The sequence below is a fragment of the Octopus bimaculoides genome, chromosome 14 (genome assembly GCF_046866305.1).
Source record: "Octopus bimaculoides isolate indiv1 chromosome 14, ASM4686630v1, whole genome shotgun sequence".
NCBI classification, from domain to species: domain Eukaryota; kingdom Metazoa; phylum Mollusca; class Cephalopoda; order Octopoda; family Octopodidae; genus Octopus; species Octopus bimaculoides.
In genome coordinates, this window is record NC_142941.1 from 1,563,367 (window position 1) to 1,573,234 (window position 9,868).

At 39.6% G+C, this 9,868-nt stretch overlaps 1 protein-coding gene across 3 annotated transcripts in view; it reads right to left on the bottom strand.

The window, feature by feature from the left end:
- LOC106873243 (protocadherin-18) overlaps window positions 1–9,868 on the bottom strand; it is a 113,341-nt gene that overhangs the window by 26,322 nt on the left and 77,151 nt on the right. Inside the window, exon 1 of one of the 3 annotated variants that reach the window (XM_014920522.3) lies at window positions 9,008–9,868. This exon is cut by the window's right edge and continues 845 nt beyond it. The exons of the other annotated variants lie outside the window; for them this stretch is intronic. The gene's annotated coding sequence lies outside the window, so the exon portion shown is untranslated. The remainder of the gene's footprint in view (window positions 1–9,007) is intronic. 3 annotated transcript variants of the gene reach the window in all.

The following is a 9,868-nucleotide window of genomic DNA, read 5'->3' on the forward strand; positions in this document are numbered from 1 at the left end:
ACTACTTCTGCTCGTGATCAGAGATGCACATATTGTCAGCCACCAAGGGACATGCTCAACCAATTAAGGTCAAGCAACTGACAAGTAAATCTGTGGTATTGAGCAGAATAGTTGTTGTAGTCCATCTTTTACATCAAGACAAAACAATATACATGATAATACTGCCCATCAGTTAAGATCAGAGAAGCCATGCCAGCCACTGCCTGGTACTGCAATGCCACCCGTCTTTCATTACTGTTATCCTTTTTAACATTCATGTCGGGTGGCAAATGCTTTCCAACATTGCCTTTCACAAACTGACACGATAGGCTGTTGTCTACTTCTCCTGAAGCAACATCCATGCACTCTTAAACTTCCTCAGACTCCGTCAGTTGAACGTCTTATTTTCTTCCCCTGCTCCCAGCCTTCACACACATTACTTATCCAAACCAACACAATCATCTCTCTCTCTCTCTCTCTCTCTCTCTCGTTTATGCTACAACTGATTTCTCTTAGGAGTAAAGATTGTTTTGCCAACATAACATGGTTGTCCTGGTTTAGGACGAATATTGCTGTAATTTAGCCCCAGGAGACAGAAGGAACCAAATCACTAACATAGGGAGGATGATCAACCATTTCAAAACCAGTCATGCACAGCAGTCATTGAAAGCAAGGACTTGTGTGCTGAAGCATTGTCCTCATGAAACAAGACCCCCATTCATCATTTTTTCTGGGTGTTTGGTCTTGATAACCTTTCATGACTGCCTTAGCAAGTTGGCATTGAACTTTCCATTTATGGTATGAACATTTTGAAAATAGTCAATAAACACAATATTTTTTGCATTAACGTATAGTATATGTAATAATGTGAAGTATATTTTGCATATTGAAATGTTTAATTTCAGAAATATATCAAGTAAAGCAAACATAAGCAGTAAAAATACAAATTTCAAAATGTGGGACACTACATGACACAAACTAACAAAGAAGAAAGGAAATAGTGGTGCTGAGAGGGCTCAGGAGAAGGATAGGAAAATGAGATAGAAAGGAAGAAAGATAGAAGGAAAGAAAAGAATGAAACGGTAAACTGGAGGTCTGAAGTGAATGCTGGGCAGGAGATGAAAGAAAATACATGATTTACTTATGCAGTGGTCAAGTAGTTAAGAGATGAGTGATAAAAAATTGGATGGTCCTTTGGTACCAAAAAGTGAAGAAAGAGAGACAGTGTAGAGAAGATTGGGGAAGAACAAATAGGAAAAAAAGAGGGAGTGCAGAGAAAACAGGGAATAAAGATAGAGAGTAGACAGGGATGGACAGAAGAAGAAATAGATGGGGAAGGTTTTGTGCCCAAGAGGGGAGAAAAGAAGGACAGAGAGAAATGGATAGAAAAGAGAGAAAATCTTGCACGAAATATTGAACATTGTCTGGGGTAGCACTGGGTGGGAACAGAAATGGGGTGTGTGACATTACATTGACTAATAACCATAAAATGTTGCACAGAAAGTCAACATATAAATACACACACATATATATATATATATATAGAACCCCCCTAGCACTGTAGGTGTTCTAACACCTTCCGTCATATTTAATCCCAATTATAGTTTCCCGTTTTGGTGATTCATTGCTAAGCTTCTGCCTAATTTAATTATGTATATATATATACTACATATATTCTACTCTTTTACTTCTTTCACTCATTTGACTGAAGGGTTTTAGCTGAAGAAATTGACCCCAGGACTTATTCTTTGTAAGCTTAGTACTTATTCTATCGGTCTCTTTTGCCAAACCGCTAAGTTACTGAGATATAAACACACCAACATCAGTTGTCAAATGATGGGGGGGGGGGCAAAGACAGACACACACATGTATGTGTGTATGTATATATATATATATATATAGTGTGAGTGTGTGCATGTGTATATATATATATGTATATACACACATGCATGCACACACACATACACAGTCAAACTGATTGAAAAATTGCACAAAAGGCAGCAATTTGAAAAATCACATAGAAATGGTGGGGAGAGTGGTGGTGGGTAGAGCGACAGTGGCGTAAGAGGTGTGTTTTGGCATCGACTGGTGCTGTTTGTATGAATTGCGTGATTTGTCTCAGGTAAATGAGTGAAATTACAGTTACTGTGTGTCTACAGTCTCTTGCATTGAGAAAACTGGCATATTTTGGGGTATCCTGTGTGCCAACAGTAGATAAAGTAAAAATCTATAAACACATGAGACCTGGAACCATGTAGTTGGGAGGTTTTAGTGGTAGGACTGCAGCCATGCTGGAGCACAACTTTCATTTTATTTTCTTCCAGTTTTGTTATCATTTTATGGCTGGAAGTTGGTCAGCGATGATCTCCCACTAGTGCATCTCTGAATGACTGACTAATCTGGTATTTTTGTTAGTTTTGCCAATGTTTTTTTTTTTGTTTACACTAGGGGTCCCTTTTATATTTCTGATTATGTTAGGCAGGCAGTTGAACAGTTGAGGATCTCTGAATATCAGACTCGTACAATAAAGTGTTTTTGCTTGTGACTTCAAAGGTGGAATATCTGGTGACATATCGCACACTGTGTTGGAGGGAGAGGGAAGGACATTTGTGGCCAGGTCTTTTTCGATGAAGATCACTATTTCTCCTTGTTTCCATATTCTGTAGTCAGTTCTGACAGATATACTTCCACATCCAATATGTCTGGGATCAGGTACGTTTCACTTCATGCTTCACATATTGGCTTTTCTCACAGTAACAAGGTCTCTCTCGCTGTAACAAGGTCTCCTAAGATATGGTACTCTTGTCTGATATGTGAAGTGTGAAAGACTTTGTACATTTGGCAATGTTATTGATTTAAGTTTGTGGGTTAATGACAACAATGGTGTGGTTGTGAACTGGGCTAACAACAGTGATTGGTGCTGTTTGAGAGTTAGAAGGCTTTTTTTTTTAAATTTCTTTTTGCCAGATTCATCATGGCTAACTAAGGATTTTCTTGTTTCGGGAGGGGTTGTTGTCTGGGGCTGGTATGGTTGCACTGTTGAATATGGTTATAGTTATATGGTTTGTGGCAGTTGGTTTTACTACTGTACCCAATGAAGGGTGACTTCAAGGTTTTGATGAAAGTCTGAACCATCACTGCCACTGCAAGGCATCCTTCCACTGTGGACTTGGTGGTGGTTTAGTATCCTGTTTTTACTAATGCATCGAATCCCTGGAAGACGAGTGAAGGGACAATCACACGTCAGACATAATCTTTCATGTTAAGAGTAGCAACGGATTTTGGGATTCCGGGATACATGTGAAGAAGTTATTAAGAGTGATTTAGCATTTAGTGGTGGTGGTGTTGTAAGATGTGTGGTTTGGTGTTGGCTGGTATTGCTGGTACGAATTGTTCGTCTTGTCTCAACATATTTTGGGGTTTCGTGTGTTCATGGTTTTACTTTATTTACAACCGGCAGATTTATCATGGAGCTAATCTTAAGTAATATTGTTAGCCTGGTGTGCCAACAGAGAGCAGAGCTTATGAAGTATTTTGTCCAGATTGATAACCCCTCACTATTTGTTCTGTTATTTATATATGTATGTATGTATATATGTATATACACACATATATACATACATACGTGTGTGTGTGTATATATATATATATATATATATATATATATGTATGTATACGGCAAATAAGGAAATGGAGAGGATACAAATATATATATATATATACGAGGGTGAGTCACAAAGTAATACCATTTTGTTTAGGACAGGTATAATTACCAACACAGGAACATGTATCATACATCAAAATGAAGTTGGTCCTCTGTGGATCACATCCCTACTTCTCAACATAGTCACCGTTTTTCTCAATAGCAATGTTCCACCTTCAAATGAGAGCATGTATCCCTGTCCCGTAAAATTCTGTTGACTGTTCTTTGAGCCACTTCTTCACTACAGTTTTCACTTCCTTGTCACAGGAATAATGTTTGTGTCTCAAACCCTCTTTCATGGGGCCGAAGAGATGATAGTTAAGTGACGAGGAAGTGAAAACTGTAGTGAAGAAGTGGCTCAAAGAACAGTCAACAGAATTTTACAGGGCAGGGATACATGCTCTCATTTGAAGGTGGGACATTGCTATTGAGAGAAATGGTGACTATGTTGAGAAGTAGGGATGTGATCCACAGAGGACCAGCTTCATTTTGATGTATGATACATATTCCTGTGCTGGTAATTATACCTGTCCTAAACAAAATGGCATTACTTTTTGACTCACCTTTGTGTATATATATATATACACACACACACACATATATCTTTACACCCATTTATTAATATATACACATGTCCATATAGAGATCCCAGCCCTCTGTCACTTCTACCATTTCACTATATGTTTCACCATGGGTCTTCAGCCCCTCTTCACCCCCAACAACCAATCATAAAAAGTCACCCTTTCTACTCAATATTCATGAAATCTACCCATCAGTGGGAAAGAGGAATTCTTTGTTGTCATTAGAGGTAACAGTTCCTTCAACTTTCTGCAACCCATCTTTTTATTCTGGCTCCTTTTAGAGTCCCCAGCTTTTCTCTTAATTAGGTTACCATAGTTACAAAAGCAATAAACAACGTCTAGGGGAGACCTTCCAAGCATTTTAGGGAATATGATGCAAATGTACATATGCGTGTGCATGTACATGTAAGTATACATACACGCAATCATTATGATCATCATCAGCCTCATTGAACATCTGCTTTCCATGCTGGCATGAGTTGCACGATTCAACAGGGATCCAAAAATCAAAGACCCGTATCATGCTCTAATGTCTGTTTCTCGCTTGGTTTCTACAGCTGGATGCCATTCCTAATGTCAACCATTTTACAGAGTCTACTGAGCACTTTTTATGTGGCACCAACCCTAGTGAGGCTACCTTGCGAAATTAAGGGCCTAAAGGAGCCCCCCCTATAACTGAGAGAGAGAGAGAGAGATGATTTGTTTTTTTTTTTGGCAATATGATGAGAAAGAGCAGGGTACGGTGAGGGGATCAGTGTTATAGTTGTGAGAGAGTAGTCGCAGTTGAAGGAGGGAGTATTGAAGGAAGAGGGGCAAAGGAACAGGGAATTAATGGGATTAAAATGAGAAAGGGAGCGAGAGAGTGGAGGTAAGGGTGATGAGGTATGTTGTGTGCAGGTTGTCCAGGGCTGTCCTACATTATTCCTTCATGCTCACCATTATAAGATTAGATGTATGGAAAGGGTGGAAGAAGGGAGCATGAAAGAGAGAGAGAGAGAGAGAGAGGGGGGGTTTGCAGCGGGGCAGGCAAGTAAGCATCCTATGTGGTGAGATGAGAGGAGGTATGGTCGATGGAGCGATAAGTGAGGTGGACAGGGAAATAGATGCACGCACCCAAGGTGGGCAGAGGCAGAGTGATGAGGAAGGGGTGACAGAATCTCTCACACAGAGGTTGAGTGAAGGATGGTAGGGTAGAATGATTGGGTGGTATGCAGGGTGGCCAGTCATAGTGTGGTGGGGGAGATAAGCAACGGAGGGGGTATGAGAGAGATGAGATGATTGAAGTGAATAAGAAAATGGGTGAAAGAGAGAAGGTGATTAAAGGGGAGATAAGAAGTAGGAGTGCAGAGGGTGGCAGGAAATATGGGCTTGGCAGGATGTAGATATATACATACCAATACACTTGTGTGTGTGTATATATAAACATACACCCACACATATACGCATTTACACCAATGTATATAAATATACACACACATGCCCATATAGAGATCCTGGACCCTCTATCATTACTGTAGTTTCCCCACATATTTCACCATGGGTCGGCAGATCTTCTTTGCCCCCTCCCCAACCACATACCACTGGTCACTACAGCCTTTTGTCATCTCTGTTACAAGATGCAGCGTCACAACTTTATTATATGTTTTTTGCCCCAGTTGCCTTCTTGGAGTGCAACAGTGTTTCTTTATGCAACAGTCATTGCCCCCCCCCCATGCCCATGCCCATCCCCATAACCAGTACCTCTCTTGCCCACCCCATCTCATTCCTTTTATACACAGCTTTCTTCTCAGCTCATTTCTACTTTGCTCTTCATACACATTAACATTACACATCCAATGGAGAATGTCTAGTTTCATTTCATGCCAGTCGATGCAGACTCTCTGCATCCAAAGAATTACCATGCAGCATCATAGTCCTAGCACAAGCATCCTACAATCTACCTTTCACTCTGAGGGAGAAGGGAAGGCCTTCACTGCAAGCAGAATTTACAGTATCACCCTGAACTTTTCCCACCTCCATTCTTTCCTTGGCTACTTTATTTACAAAAAAACCACCTCCACTGCAAGTCATAGCATATAAGTAACAAAAATTATTAGTTATCTCCAGCGAACCATCTGGGTCTTTCTAAGAATCTATTTCTGGTGTATTCCAAGTACCTATTGCACCAACACATCTATCATACACAAAGCTCACTTTGTTAGTGTGTGTCTATGAATCCGTTACATCTCTTGGATGTCCATAACTCACATTGGATAGAGGTTTTGCTTCATACACCTTTTCAGCATATCAAGCAAGGTCATCTCCCCCAAGATACCAGACTTCTATCTTCTTTAGTATTTCCTAACACCTCAGTCTTTCTTAAATTCACCTTTAGGCCTCACAATTCTAGATTTTACTTCCTTGCTTGGAATTTCTTCTATAATTCCGCCAGAGATTTAGCTATAAGTATAAGAAGCTTATCATCAGCATAAAGGATTTCCCTTGGACAGCTGGTCTTAAACTCTTCTGTGATGACCGGTAGGACAATAACAAATAGGAGACGCTTGAAGACTGAATTTTCAGTGGATTCCAATCTCCACACTAAATTCATTGCAGACCTTTTGCTAAATCTCACATCATTCCTTCCTATGTAGCTTTTATAAGTTATTCATCTACAACCAATTTCCTCAGTGACCACCAAATTTTTAGGCATAGCACCTGGTCAAATGCCTTCTCCAGGTCAATGAACGTGAGATTCAGTGCTTTACTCTTAGCTGAGTACTTCTCTGGTTGTTTCATCATTACAAAGATTGCATTTGGGGTACCAGTTCTCCCATCTTGTTTCCTTTTACTGGTTTTTCTTCTGGGTTTTACACACACACACACATATCCATAATATGCGTGAGTGTGTATATATATTACAAAACAAAAGCAGTGGGAATGAGAATATGTAATATGTACACATGCATGTATATACTTATGTGCGTGTGTATGTTTGCATCTATGTTTGATATTGTAAGTATATTCATTACATTTACATGGATGTGAGAGTGTGTGTGTGTATATATATATATATATATATATATATATGCATATATATGTGTATATATATCTATCTATATATATATATATATATATATACACACACACACTCATGCATGCACATATATATGTATAAGTATATATATATATATATAGATATGTATTTGTGTGTATATATATATATATAATGTATGTATCTATGTATGTGTGTATATATATAATGTGTGTATATGTATATGTGTGGATATATACGTATGTATATATTCTTATGCATGTATGCATATTAACCTTGCCTGTCTGTCTATATATATATATACGTATATAGATTACATATACACAGTGTTATCTGTGTTAGTTGGAGACTGCTCAGGCCTCTTTGTCTTGTGATGTTGTCATAGTAACAACCCCCACCCCCACACTAACCCTGCTACTATCATACCTGCACTCACCTTTTTATTACAAACACCTACCGATCATTCACACATAACAGCACACACATACAACATAAATATATATATATATATATATATATATGTGTGCATAAATAAGTATATATATATATATATATGTAATTATGTGTGTGTATCTATATATATATATATATATATATATATATATATATATATATATGTGATTACGTGTGTGTGTGTGTATCTATATATATATATATATGTATGTATTATATTTAATGAACTTCACTGTGAATGGGATGTGATAAGCTATCCTATTACCATATTAACACTGGTATTGAATAATGGTATTGTGCTGGTGGTGGTGCTGGTGGTGGTCTACTCACACACCCCCACATCCCAGGTCAGCTGTGATGCAGCCATTCCTGTGGTGACCAACACTTCTGTTATCTAAGTCATTTAAACCTGTAGATAGGGGATGATGTAAGGAAAATATGACTGCTGTTTTTAGCACTTATGACCTAATATAACCTACCTAGTGGCTGTAGTTGTGGTGGTGTTGTCTAATGATGGTACAGGGGTTGTATTGCGTGGTATATGATAGTGTTGTATGTGCTAGTATGGTGAATAGCGGTATGTTGGTATAGTATATAGTAGCATCTGAAATAGTGGCTATATATATATTTACACACACACACATATATGGTAGTGTTTTGTGTAGTGACATTGAGTATTGGTTAGGAGTGGTTACTGCTACAGCCCATACAACAATTGCTCTTGTGGTAGTTAGTGAAGTAACTGTTGTATTTTTGTTGTAGAAATGGATGTAGTGTAGTGGTGGTTGCAATTGTTGTATTCCTGCTGTGGTTGCTGTGATGTTCTGGTGGTAGTGGTTGTAGTGTAGTTCTGTTCTTTGTTTTTTGCTGCTGGAGTAGTTACTGTCATAATGTCATAGTTGTTGCTACTGTTACAGTACATGGTGTTTGATGTTGTATTGGCTGTGATGCAAATAGTGGTTGATGTAAGTAGTAGTAGTAGTAGTAGTAGTGGTGGTGGTGGTGGTGATAATACTGGGGAAGAAGCAGTGAAGTTCCATCTGTAGAGTAACATCAAGTGAGGACAGAGGTAGGAGAGAGAGAGAGAGAGAGAAAGGAAGGAAGAATGTATGAGAGAGAGAGAGAGAGAGAGAATGATTAAAGAGAAGGTGGCTAAAGTGTGACAGGAGGAGAGACACTTCTCCAACAACAACAACAACAACAACAACAATGACAACATCAACAACAACAAGGAAGTGAAGAAGGAATAAATCTTACTTGTTCAGTTGTGTCCATGTTTTTATATATCCTGTGTAATGGTGATGACGACGGCGGCGGCGGCGGCAGCGGAGGAGGTGGAGGAGGAGGAGGAGGAAGAGGAGGAGACGGTAGCGTAACGGAGGGGAGTAGGGAAGCGGTAGAGGGATGTGGTAGTGTTTAGTGATGGTAGTGAGGGGGATGCTGGGTGTCATGTGCCATGTACTATATGGTGGTGGTGGTGGTGGTGGTGATGGTGATGGTGGTGGTGCTGAGGTGTCTAGTGGTGATTTAGTGTTGTAGTGTGTGGTGGTAGTGGTGATGGTGTGGGATCCTGTGGTGGTGGCGGTGGCATGTAGTGCAAGGATAGTGTTGTTAGGTGCGATGGTCTAGTGGTATGTAGTGGCAGAAGCGTAGTGGTGTCTAGGGATGGTATTGGTGTAGTGTTGTATGAGTGTAGTTGTCTGTGGTGTGGTGGTGTCGGTGGTGTAATGTAGTCTACTGCAGTGTGGTGTGGTGTTGGATTCCTGTCTGGTGGTCGTTCTCAGAAGTGTGTGTGTGTGTGTATGTGTATATGCGTGCATGCGTGTCTATGCATATATATGTATACATATATATATACGTGAGCATGTGCTTGTGTTGGGGGACAGGGGTAGGGGAATGTATTTTCACTGTGGTTGTTATTCAGCCCCAGGAGGTCAGCCCTGATCAGGCAGACCTAGGATCAAAGGTAATCCAACTGTGACCATCCTGATGAATTTTAGGGATATCTAGGACTACATTATCTCATGTGTCCGTTCATTTCTTTTTTTGTTTCATCAGACAATAGAATGTGATTTGAGGGTGATTTGGCTGCTATTTCCTATCAGGCCGGCTGAGTGA